This window comes from Crotalus tigris, unplaced genomic scaffold (genome assembly GCF_016545835.1).
Source record: "Crotalus tigris isolate CLP2741 ecotype Arizona unplaced genomic scaffold, ASM1654583v1 scf7180000018371.15429387391:27106975, whole genome shotgun sequence".
Taxonomy (NCBI): Eukaryota; Metazoa; Chordata; class Lepidosauria; order Squamata; family Viperidae; genus Crotalus; species Crotalus tigris.
This window is the reverse complement of record NW_024096970.1, coordinates 19,642,592-19,654,675: the sequence shown is the minus strand read 5'-3', so window position 1 is coordinate 19,654,675 and position 12,084 is coordinate 19,642,592. Positions and strand designations below refer to the sequence as shown.

Genomic DNA, 12,084 nt, shown 5'->3' with positions numbered 1-12,084 from the left:
GTGCATGGTTTTGTGTGCTGCCTGCATCCCACAGATGGGGTTTTGCTTGTTTGTGTGGACCGGTTGCTGGCATGCCACGGCCTGGTACTGGTCCAGAGACTGGGAGTTGAGGACACCGGATCTAGATAAGTTTCTCATGGGGACAAGTTCTACAATAACAAAACCTGTCCTTTTATTTGATTCTATTGTCCACATAAAAAAGAAAACTCTCAATCATTGTTGACACTTGTTTTAATAATAACCATGGGCATTCCTGCACTGCCATCATTTCCACCTACCAGTCCTTCAAAAGCAGTTTGAAATCAAGCAAAAATCATCTTCATTATTACTGATCTCAAAAGCATTAAGAGTATTGTTGCTTCCTCCAATAATACTAGAGTGCAAAGAATGGAATTCGGTCAATGCTCTTTGTCTTCTTTGTCCATTTTTAGACTACTAAGAGTTCATTTCCCTGGTGATTTCCAATTTCTGAACTGTTCCAAATGAAGGAGAGTTGCAAGCCACTGCTATCCTTCAGCTACATTTAATGGCAAATCCCCAAATGGGAAACAGACTTCTCATAAAGTCAGCAAAGTCACAACCTTTTTAAATGAAATATTGTCTTCAGTGCAATTCTTAGTGTGCTAAGGGATCAAAATAAATCAACACAACTGCCAAGCCAGTAGCTTAGATCATACTGGTGCAGTGCTGGTTTTAGAGTGGTATAAAAACCACATACAGAAGTGCTCAAAGTTAGATATTTGCTTATGAACTTATATGGCCTTGTGTGATTATTATCATTCAACTAAATCTAGTGGCCCAGCACTGGGTTATTACCACATTTCAAAGAATCCTTGGTTGGGTGAATCACTCCTGTGCTTCATTTCAGGGAGAAAAAAGAACAGCAGTGAAATGATACCTTGAGAAAAAGGAAATACAGAAAACCATACACCTGACCTACATCACCTTTCTCGGCAGCAGCAGAACACCCAGAGAAAACAAAAACAATGCATGTACTTTTCCACTAAGTATTTAACTTTCAGTACTGTAGTGGTTTCTGAGTATTTCCTAAGGTAATCATTTAATCATTCTCACTCCACTCCTGGTGTTAAGTACTCCATTCGCGTGCGAATGATGAAGACACATGGCGATGTTAAACAGCTCTTTATTCTTCTTCTAACAACACTCGAATAACAACAAAAGGCACGCAGGCCTTTTTATATGGCCAGAAACCCGGACAACGTCCACCAATAGAACAGACCATTTTCATGCCTTGCGCATGCGCACAAGGCTGGCGCCACTCTGTCTGGTCCTGGGCAGCTTTTGGAATGCCCGGGACCAATGAAACGTCCCGAGCCTGCTTTTGCAGGCTCAGGACACAACACCTCTCCCCCCTAGATGGAACATACCTGTGCACACACATGTACGTCATACATTGGGAAGAGTGTTATATAGTTTCATTAATCAAATGCAAGGAATGTGAAATACTCAGGCAAAACCCCTTCAACTTTATTCATACAATAAATGTATTCGAAATCAAAAAATAATACAAAATAATCTACCCGAGTTACTCCCGTTATTCAGGGGCCTCCTGAACAGAACCCTCATGATTTGACAGCAACTTCACAAAGTCTCTCAGATGTTTGGGTGGGCACTTGGCCTGCTGCGACCTTCTAAGGGCCAGAGAGATTGCCTGACCCACCTGCTCACTTACCAGGCTAGGCAGGCCAGGGCGTTGTTGCCCTAAATTCCCAAGTGACCCCAGTGGGGGTGCCTGGCCTACCTGCTTGCCTACCAGGCAAGGCAGGTCAGGACTTTGCTGCCCAAATACCCGGTTGACCTGCCCTGCTGCTGGCTGGCTGGACCCTCTAAGTCCAAGCCAGCATACCTGGTTGACCTGCCCTGCTGCTGGCTGGCTGGACCCTCTAAGTCCAAGCCAGCATACCATGGAGGGGTGGAGTCCACAATGGACCCCTCTTGGGAACACTGTCCCTCAAGCCCAAGGCCAGCAGATGGAGAGGACTGGGTATCGGAAGTGCCTCAATACTCTGTGGCCCCTAAACACGTGCCCAAGGTGCCAGAGTCAGGAGTCGCCTCCATGGCAACCCCCTTTGCTGGTGACCTCCTTTTGGGAGCAATTGGGGATTTTGGCAAGCACTCCTGATGGAATTCTTTTTCTCTTGCTGCTTGTGATTTGTGTGGATACCCCTGGTCAGTCTCCCTGTCTGGAGCACTATCTGACATATATGAATACTGTGGATACCCCCAGTGTGACTCCCTGTCTGGAGTGATCATGGATGTGTGGGATGACCCCCCTATCCCGTGAATTCCTGTTAGGAGCACTTGCGGATCGTTGGGATGAATCCCAAATAGCCTCAGTAGCAACTAGTGATGGCCTGTTAAGCCTGTGAAGCTGTGACCCAGAATACATGTTATGGTCCTCCTCCCCCCCCCAAGAGCAGAGCCAGGAGTGGAAGGGTGAGAGTCCAGTCTCCAATGCAGTTGGTCTATGTGTCTGCAAAGAACGCGGCCGTCTCCCAAGGCAACTTCATATGACAACGGCCCAGAGACCTTGCAGACCACAGCTGTGACCCAGAGATGACCAGGCCCATAATTTCTTGCCCAGACCACATCACCCACCTGGAGTCTCCTAGGTGCCTGCAGTTGTGACACCTATGAAGCCACCTGGTCAGGGTGCAACCTATCCAGTTTAGTGATGAGGCGGCGACCCCAGCGGAGTTCAGCAGGGCTCTTCCCTGTGGCAGTGCATGGTATGGTGTGGTGTGCAAGAAGGAAATCTGCCAACCTGTGATGCCAGTTACGGTAAGTCAGTTTCTTGAGGGCATCTCTGGTGGTGCGCACCATTCTCTTTGTCAGTCTGTTGGAGGACGGGTGGAAGGGAGCCAATGTTGCATGCCGGATCAGATTGGCCTGAAGAAAAGCCTGGAACTCAGAAGAGGTAAATTGAGGGCCATTATCTGAAACCAGAACATCTGGAAGACCGTGTGATGCAAAAATTCCTCTCAACACCTGGATGGTCCTGGCAGTAGTAGTGGAGGAAACAGGAACAACCTCTACCACTTGGAATGGCTATCAACAACAACCAGGAAGAATTGCCCCTGAAAGGGCCCAGTATAATCTATATGCACCCTAGACCATGGGGTTTGAGTTTCCTCCCACCTATGTACTGGGGCCTGAGGCATTTCAGGCCAAGACTGTTGGCACACTTGGCACCCGTGCACCTGGGCCTTGATTGCTTTATCGAGTCCAGGCCACCAAAGATGGCTGCGTGCAAGAGTTTTCATCCTGACTATGCCAGGATGTCCCTCATGCAGAGAGATCAAGATTCTAGACCTCAATGAAGCTGGGATCAGTACCCTGCTACCCCATAACAGGCAACCCTTGAAAGTGGAAAACTCATGCTTCTTGTGCCAGAAGCTTTGGAACTCAGTATCTGGGCACCTGTCAGGCCATCCTGACAACACCCATGTCAGCACGCATGTAAGCGTGTGATCAGTGGCAGTTTCTGCAGCCACATCCCTAGCATTGAGGGGAGACTCAGGCAACTCCTGAATGGACAGAATATTAATGGCTGAAGCTGGATCTGGCTCCAATTGATTCAGAGGTGATCAGCTCAGGCCATCTGCATGACCCATTTCTTTTCCTGGTTTGTGAACTAATGTGTAGTCATATGCTGACAGGAAAATGGACCATCTCAGCATACGAGGAGAAATGATATGTGGGGTCTGTTTGTTAGTGGTAAACAAACCCAGCAGAGGCTTATGGTCAGTATAGACCGTGAAATGGCAGCCATATAAGAAATCATGAAATTTCTTAATGCCAGCCACTATGGCCAAGGCTTCTCTGTCAATCTGAGCATAATTCCGCTCTGCAGAAGACAGAGTCCTTGAATAATAGGCCACAGGGACCTGTGTCCCATCAGTCTTCAGATGGCTGAGTACAGCTCCCACCCCATAAGGAGATGCATCGCATGTGATGCAAACAGGCAGTTGCTCATTGAAATGCGCTAAAACAGCATTAGAAGTGAGCAATACCTTAACCTCATTGAAACTCTTGTCATGGACTTTAGTTCACTGCCAAGGAGCCTGCTTGTCTAAGAGCCTGTGTAATGGCTCTGCCACTGCAGCTTTATGTGGGAGAAATGCATGGTAAAAATTTAATAGCCCCAAGAAGGCTTGCAGCTCACTCTTAGACTTAGGGCTTGGGGCCTGCTGGATAGCTTGCAATTTAGTCTCAGCAGGGTGAATGCCTTGAGCATCTATCCTGAATCCTAAGAAGTCAGTAGAAGTGACTCCTATCTTACATTTATCCTTCTTTAGTTTAAGGCCTGCATTTCGAAAATGAAGCAAGACAGCCCTTAAACTCTCTGCTAAATTTTGGGATGACTCCCCAGCAATGAGGACATCATCAAAGTAGGGACAGACTCCAGGAATACCTTGAAGTGTGCTCTCCATGACACTTTGGAATATGCCAGGGGCTACATTTACCCCAAATTGCAGTCTCTTGACCTTGAAGGCCCCCCTGTGAGTTACAATAGTCTGGGCCTCTGCAGCTGCCTCATCAACAGGTAGCTGTTGATAAGCCTGTGCCAGGTCAAGCTTCACAAAAATGCGCCCCCCCCCCTTGAGGGAGGCCAGAATGTGACTTACCACAGGCACTGGATAAGCGTGCTGTTGCAGCACCTTATTCAGTGTGCACTTGTAGTCTGCACATATACGTATGTCCCCATTAGCCTTTAGAGGCGTTACTATGGGGGTTTCCCAGGGACTTGAGTCCACACGTTCTAGAATGCCCTGCTGGAGCAGTTTGTCCAGCTCAGCATCAATTTTGCCTTTAAGGGCAAAAGGTACCCTCCTAGGCTTAACCCTGATGGACGTGATGGTTGGGTCTAACCATAGCGAAATTGGAGGCCCCTTGTAGGATCCTAGCTCTGAACTAAACACATCTGCAAACTCCTTGCAGACTTCTGTGGGGCTCAACGTTTGCAAATGGTGCAGCCCAGTTACCTGGATTCCCAGAGCCTCGAACCAATCGAGTCCAATAAGACTCGTACGTTCACCCCCAACAACCACCACATCTACGGGACCCTCAAAATCCTTATGCTGTACTCTAAGGGTGGCCTCCCCCTTAACACACACCATAGAATTCTGAAAATCTGTAAGTATTAGATTGGATGGCCTGTGTTTAACTCGAAGGCCACTGCTGCTGCATATCCTTTTGAATGTGTTAATAGAAATAATGGAGAGAGAGGACCCAGTGTCCAACTCCATTGATAAGGGAACCCCTTGCAACCTTATGTTAATGGACAATTTCTTCTTAAGGGGCTTATGTGTCCCTGTTCTCAAAATACTCCTGCACGATGCGCAGAAACCCACCCTATGTTGGCTGGGGACCCTGGTACCTTTCAGACGCAATTCTTCATGAGATTGGACCTTCTGGTGACCCAAACAGATGGATGCGATGTGGCCTTGCTTGCCACACGCTCTGCAAATGGCGGAGCAGAACCTACAGTCACTCGCTTGTGGCGTCCTCCACACCCGAAGCATTGAAGAGATGCTGGGGCCTTGTCCGGACATTCCTTCTGTCTCCTTTCAGCTGGCTGGTGAAGCCTATCCACCTCTTCTTCAGGATCTGCTTCCGATCCTTCTCGAACGTCCTCTTGATGGACGGTGGCTGTATCTGGAAGTTTCTTGGTAAGCCATAAGGTCTTCACAGCTCTGCCTGCTGCTTCCTCAGCTGTCACCTCTTGTAGCGCATCTTGGAAAGAGACATCTTCTTTTGCAAAAATCTTCTGTTGTAAGTCTCTGTTCCTTAAACCACATATGAAGCGATCTCGCAGCCTCTCTTCCAGATCCTTGAACTCACAAGATCTGGCTGCTTGCCTTAAGGCCGCAATAAAATCTGCAGCAGATTTACCTGGCCTCTGGTCTCTCTGCTCGAATGCGTGCCTCCAAGCAATAACAGATAACTTTGGCTGGAAGTGTTCCTTTAACATTTTCTTCAAGTCAGTATATGTTACTGACTCCAGAGGTGCAGGGGCCACCAGATTCTCAGTGATTTCAAAAGCTTCCTGTCCACAGACACACAAAAGAGTTGCAGCCTTCAAGCCATCTTCTCTAATTTGATTTACTCTGAAGTAATTCTCCACCCTTGCAACGTAGGAATTCCATCTCTCTGGGTGTGAGACATCAAAATCAGACAAACGGCCAATCTTTGCCATCTTACTATTACGACCTTCACCACTCGCTCCTCTGCAAACCGCTATTGGGGAAAGGGTCCTTTAGCCAAGCTCACCCTCCAGCGACGCTATACTGGCAGGCTGGGACGCTGATTCAGATGCTGTCTTCCCCTCTTCAGGACTTCCTGGGTAAGTCCTTAAAGCTTTTTCTTCAGCTTGCAAAGGATCCCACCTTTGTCGCCAGTGTTAAGTACTCCATTTGCATGCGAATGATGAAGACACATGGCGATGTTAAACAGCTCTTTATTCTTCTTCTAACAACACTCGAACAACAACAAAAGGCATGCAGGCCTTTTTATATGGCCAGAAACCCGGACAACGTCCACCAATAGAATAGAGCATTTTCGCGCCTTATGCATGCGCACAAGGCTGGCGCCACTCTGTCTGGTCCCGGGCAGCTTTTGGAATGCCTGGGACCAATGAAACGTCCCGAGCCTGCTTTTGCAGGCTCCGGACACAACACCTGGCTTCCACTAAGACTCAGTTGCACCCTGCCTAGTGGCTAGGTTTTGAATTGAATCAGAATTTATTCATTTTTAATTATATATTCCCTGGGGTCTGAACAACAAAAGTTGGTAACTTGTTTCATGTCATAAATGCTGTAAGCCATTCGGCAATGAGCCTCTTTTCTGCAGGGCTTAAATGTATGAGCCTTATGGGTGGCATCCCCAATGCTGGATAGAGAAAAATGGATTTTCATAGATATATCTATGAAATTCATTAAGAAATATAAACAATGTTAAGGTGATGAGAAAGAAAGACTTGCCAACTGCAGAATGCAAGGTTTCCTTGAGCTACAACGGAGGTATATAATTCATCTCCTAACAAAGGCCAAACCATGCTTTATGACAGGGGTGTCAAACTGCCAGCCTATGGGCCAGATGCGTCATCCGGAAGCCACGCCCATCCCATTGCCTGCAATGGCAAAACCGTCCCGATACATTGTGCGACGTCACATGACGTCACGAGTTTGACATGTCTGCTTTATGATGACTGGTGGATGGGTTTTCATCCTCTGTAACATTGCTCCTATGTGGAGTGTTCTAATCATTGGCAAAGCAATTATTATTATTTGGTTCTTTACAGTCAGTTTTGACTCCTAATGATAGCCTGGAATAGTCCCTGCAGTTTTCTTGGCAAGGTTTTTTAAAAGTGGTTTGCCCTTGACTTCTTCCTGGAGTTGAGAGAGAATGACTGACATAAGGATATCTAGCCAGCTTTATGCCCAAAACAGGATTACAACTCATGGTAACCCAATTTCTAATCTGGTGCTTTAACCACTGCACCAAATTGAATCTTTAAAAAAATTATATAGATAAACTGTAAAAATCTAATCAAGCTTGATTTCTTCCTTGTAATTTTATTTAGAATTTTTATTACTGAAAACCAATGCAAAATAAACTTAAAGAAGTAAGAAAGTAAGAGCAAGAAAGAATAAACAGTGCAAGAAAAAAGAGGGAAAAATAAAGTATGGCATAGAAAAAAATATATAAGGAAATGATTTACAATTACAAACAAATAACGTTTATAAGATTACAAACCAATACCTGTTCATCCCATAGTCCATTCCTTATTTATAAAACACCATTTCAATGTTAGTGATAGCAAAAGTTCCATAAAGGGTTGCCAGAACTTTGCAAATAAATGTTTTCTTTTAACCTTAATCAAATAAACCAACTTTATATTTTTCCTTTTACTTCTAACAATTTTAATCTTTAGTTCAATTAAATATTGTTGTAGGATTTGATTTCTCATCTTTTTCTTTATTCTGTCCAATAGATCTCTTCAAGAATTTAACAAGCCTCATTTGTAGATGCAATTTCCTCTTTACTTTTTAGCTACTTTCTTTTGTATATCCAGTAAAGCATTGTTTTTCAAATCACTCTCCTAGACTGTCACTTATTGCTCCACCTTTGGTATTTTCTCCATCCTATTAAATGAAACTTGCTCCATATATTCCATTACCCATCAACAACCTTTGGACATAATCTATATACAGAATCTGACATCTTTACTGACACTATTGATATTGTAGCTACTGACGTCTGGCTCCATTGTTCAAAAAACTTTAATATTTCCAATGTTATGACATTTTTATCATTTTTAAGTCCTAGTTGACCAACACTAAAACCAGGGTTATATTTTTTCCCCTTCTACTTAGAATCTTCACTCCCCTCTAGTATCCAATACAGTATCTAAAATCATAGCTTTGAAACTAAACTTTCTGAGCAACTTTTCATACTTGTTATTCTGAAGGCCTGTAATAGCTTTAAGACATTTAAAATGCAATTTCAGAAAATGATTAGAAAGTGAAGCTTGCAGACTTAGTGCCCTTTAAAAGACTCTGCTATGGTTTGTGAGCAAGATGACTAACCCCTTCATTTCCCAGTGTTCAGACCTGTGGAACATCAGTGTCCTGCAGTCTCCTTACAAGAAGCAGCCATTCAGAGCACACATGGATGATCTCCCATCCTCTCCTTATTTGGAGAAAAGAAGATCAAAAGAACCAGTTTACTCACCAGTTCTTTGCTCTTTGCTACAGTTATGAGTGCCTCTTTTGCAGAGTTCACCATACTTTCCCAGGAAGTCTCAAGCCAAGCTTGATTTCTAATAAACTATTCAATTTCCTTTGTAACTAGATGAACTTTACAATTGACTTCTTTTGGGGTATTTTTTTCACCTTTCTAGTCTAGTCCAGGGGTCTCCAACCCCCAGTCTGTGGACCAGTACCAGGCCGCGGCATGCCAGCAACTGATCCACACAAACAAGCAAAGCCCCATCCACAGGATGCAGGCAGCACACACAACCACGCATCCTCCAGTCTGTGGAAAAACCTTTCTCCATGGAACGGGTCCCTGGTGCCCAAAAGGTTGGGGACCTCTGGTCTAGTCTATAACTCTGCAATTTTCTAGTGTTCTTGGTTCAAATCACCCTGTTTGGCTTTATCAGCTAAGCATTACTACTTGAACTGTAATTCACAGAGGAAAAGAGAAAAGTATTGGATGAGCCGAGGTGGCGCAGCAGTTAGAGTGCAGTACTGCAGGCCACTTTAGCTGACTGTGTTCAGCAGTGTGTCTCACCGGCTCAAGGTTGACTCAGCCTTCCATCCTTCCAGGGTAGGTAAAATGAGGACCCAGATTGTTGGGGGCACTGTAAATATATATATACATTGCTTACTGGTGTACACTGCTTAGAGAGTGCTTGCACTTAAGCGGTATATAAGTCTCATAAATAAATAAATAAATATTTGGGCTATATAAGGTACTACATCTTTTCAAAGTCTTGGCCATTATGAAGACACCTCCCCCTCCTTGTATCTGTGCAGGAGAGCACAGACAGAGAAGATTCTTCCCATGGGATTGTTGCCAGACCAAAGCAGGCCTGTCTTTGAGATTCTGTCTTTTAGCAGTACCAGAGTGTGACAACATTATGAAACTAAGGCTAGAAATTGACTTTTATAGGAAGAGGCTGTAACTTATTTTTAATAAGATTTTTTAATTTATTTTTAATTTGAAATGGCCTATATTTTGCCAGATTTTTGTTATTGTTGTTGTTAATTTGACAAGAGAAAGGATACTCATTTTCTCATAGTTTCTTTGAATAAATAACCTAAAAGATAAGGAATAAATAGTGTGCACGGATTTGGTGAGTAATTATAGCAATATGTACTGTATAGTATGCCAGGGTGAAGAAAGAATAGGATCCAACTTAGCAAAGAAGTGCAGAACAGACAGTCATGATCTCATCTTGTGTACAACTAGGAGAACTGGTCCAATCTTCTACTGTTCATAATTTCTGATCATAGCTCTCAATGACAGGAATAGGTCACACACATATATATAATGTGAACCTAAAACTTGCATCATTTAATGTACCATTCATCTTCTCCAATCTGGAAGTACAAGTGGGTGCAATAACGGCATGCAATTATTTTTTTAGTATCAACTGGAATATCTCCATAGGTTAAGATTCACCGGAGGTACAGCATTTGAGAGCCAGTGCTGTGTCATGCACCATGGGGTTAGGTGTGGGAGGCCACCCAGGTTCTTGTCCGCCCTCAGCCACAGACGCTCACTGGGTGAATCACTGTCTTCCAGCCCAACCTATCTCAGGCTTGATAATGTGGGATAAAAGGAGAAAGGAGTATTGATATGTTCCCTTGGGTTCCTACATTTAAAAAGTGAGATACTAATTCAGGGGTTCTCAACCTTGGCAACTTTAAGACTTGTGGACTTCAACTCCTAGAATTCCTCAGCCAGCTTTGCTGGCTGAGGAATTCTGGGAGTTGAAGTCCACAAGTCTTAAAGTTGCCAAGGTTGAGAACCCCTGTATAATTGAACAAATAAGTAAGTTATGAAAAGCCAAATGGAAGACTCTTGGTTAGTAGTAGAATTATTTGGTTTTAATTCCTTTGGAAACCTCTTTGTGGAAATAAAAATGTTAAAGGTATATGAGGAGATATATGAGGAGATTCAACAATATATGAGGAGATTCAGTCTTGAAAATAGGGCTCTGTTTAGAAGGGAGGCATCCTGGGGCACAAAAGCTGGCTGCCAGACAGACATGGCGAAGGTTGCAGCTGCTTCTCTTTACAGGCCCAGCTTGGTTCTTCTCCAATGCCCCCTCTTGGAATTGTACCTGATCTTATTGCCAGTTTTCATGCGAATTCACTTTGGAATGGGACGGTTCTGTTTCTGCTTCTTAGTGGGGAACCGCTTCATCTTGAAAGTCTTATGGGACGACATCGTCCAACGCGGCCACCGGCTACCCCAACGGCAGCAGACAAAGAGCTAGTAGTTTTCTGCTTTGCATACAGAAAATCCAAAATTCAGTGTTTGATATCCCTATATTGGATTAAGAATGAAGTCAATGTGAAAGTCCGAATAACTGCTTCTGTTTAGCATTGACAATAATATATTGGAAGACTAATAATCCGGTACCAGGTAGCGCTATAGGTTCCTCTGCATTACTACTATGAAAATATGCACAGAGATCATATTATCTCAATATTATATATTAAATTCTCCATTAAAATATTCTAGCAGAAAATCAGAGTACAAATGGTCAGCTGACTGCATTTATCTGGTTGATCTGCTTAACTCTAAAGCTTTCTAAGTTGCCAAGCAAGATCTAATGCTATTTTTAGGCACACTAAACTGGGAAATCCCGACCTTATGCATAAAATTAGTACATGATGACGCCAGTATGTATGTAGTGAACGTATACACCACAGGAAATAGATGAGTTAAAAAAGAGGCCATCATTTGAAGGTTTCCTGGTAGCTTTTTCACACTAGATTAGAGATAACTGAGTCCTTCAACCCCCCTCTCCCACCTTCTTTCATTTTTAAAAAGCCACAGTTTTTGAAAGCCTTGTTGTTGCTGCTTTTTGAAATTTAATCATTTGTAGAGCATAACACATGCATTAAGCAAAGACTGGAATATCTTATTTAGAGATACTTTGACTTAGGGGTATGAATACATACCAACACACACACACACACACATACACACATACACAATACTAAACCTAGATTTGGTATAGTATCCTCACTGGCTCAAGATTGATTCAGCCTTCCAGCCTTCCGAGATCAATAAAATGGGGATCCAGATTGTTGGGGAGGCAATATGCTGATTCTGTAAACTGCTTAGAGAGGGCTGTAAAGCATTGTGAAGTGGTATATAAATCTGAGTGCTATTGCTGATAAGGTGAACGTAGAATAAGCAGGGCTACTTTTTTCACTGTTCTTCTCATAGCTGTTCCCCCATTTCTTTCTGCTTTTGATATATTTTTGCCTCTTCTGCCTGGAAAGGGAAATCCTTCAAGAGAAGATAGCAATCTAAACT

At 43.7% G+C, this 12,084-nt stretch overlaps 1 long non-coding RNA gene and 1 pseudogene across 1 annotated transcript in view; one reads left to right on the top strand and one right to left on the bottom strand.

The window, feature by feature from the left end:
- The window catches only part of LOC120311749, a 28,835-nt gene that overhangs the window by 3,330 nt on the left and 13,421 nt on the right, over positions 1-12,084 (top strand). The window lies entirely within an intron of this gene.
- On the bottom strand, positions 10,700-10,998 carry LOC120311747 (annotated as a pseudogene).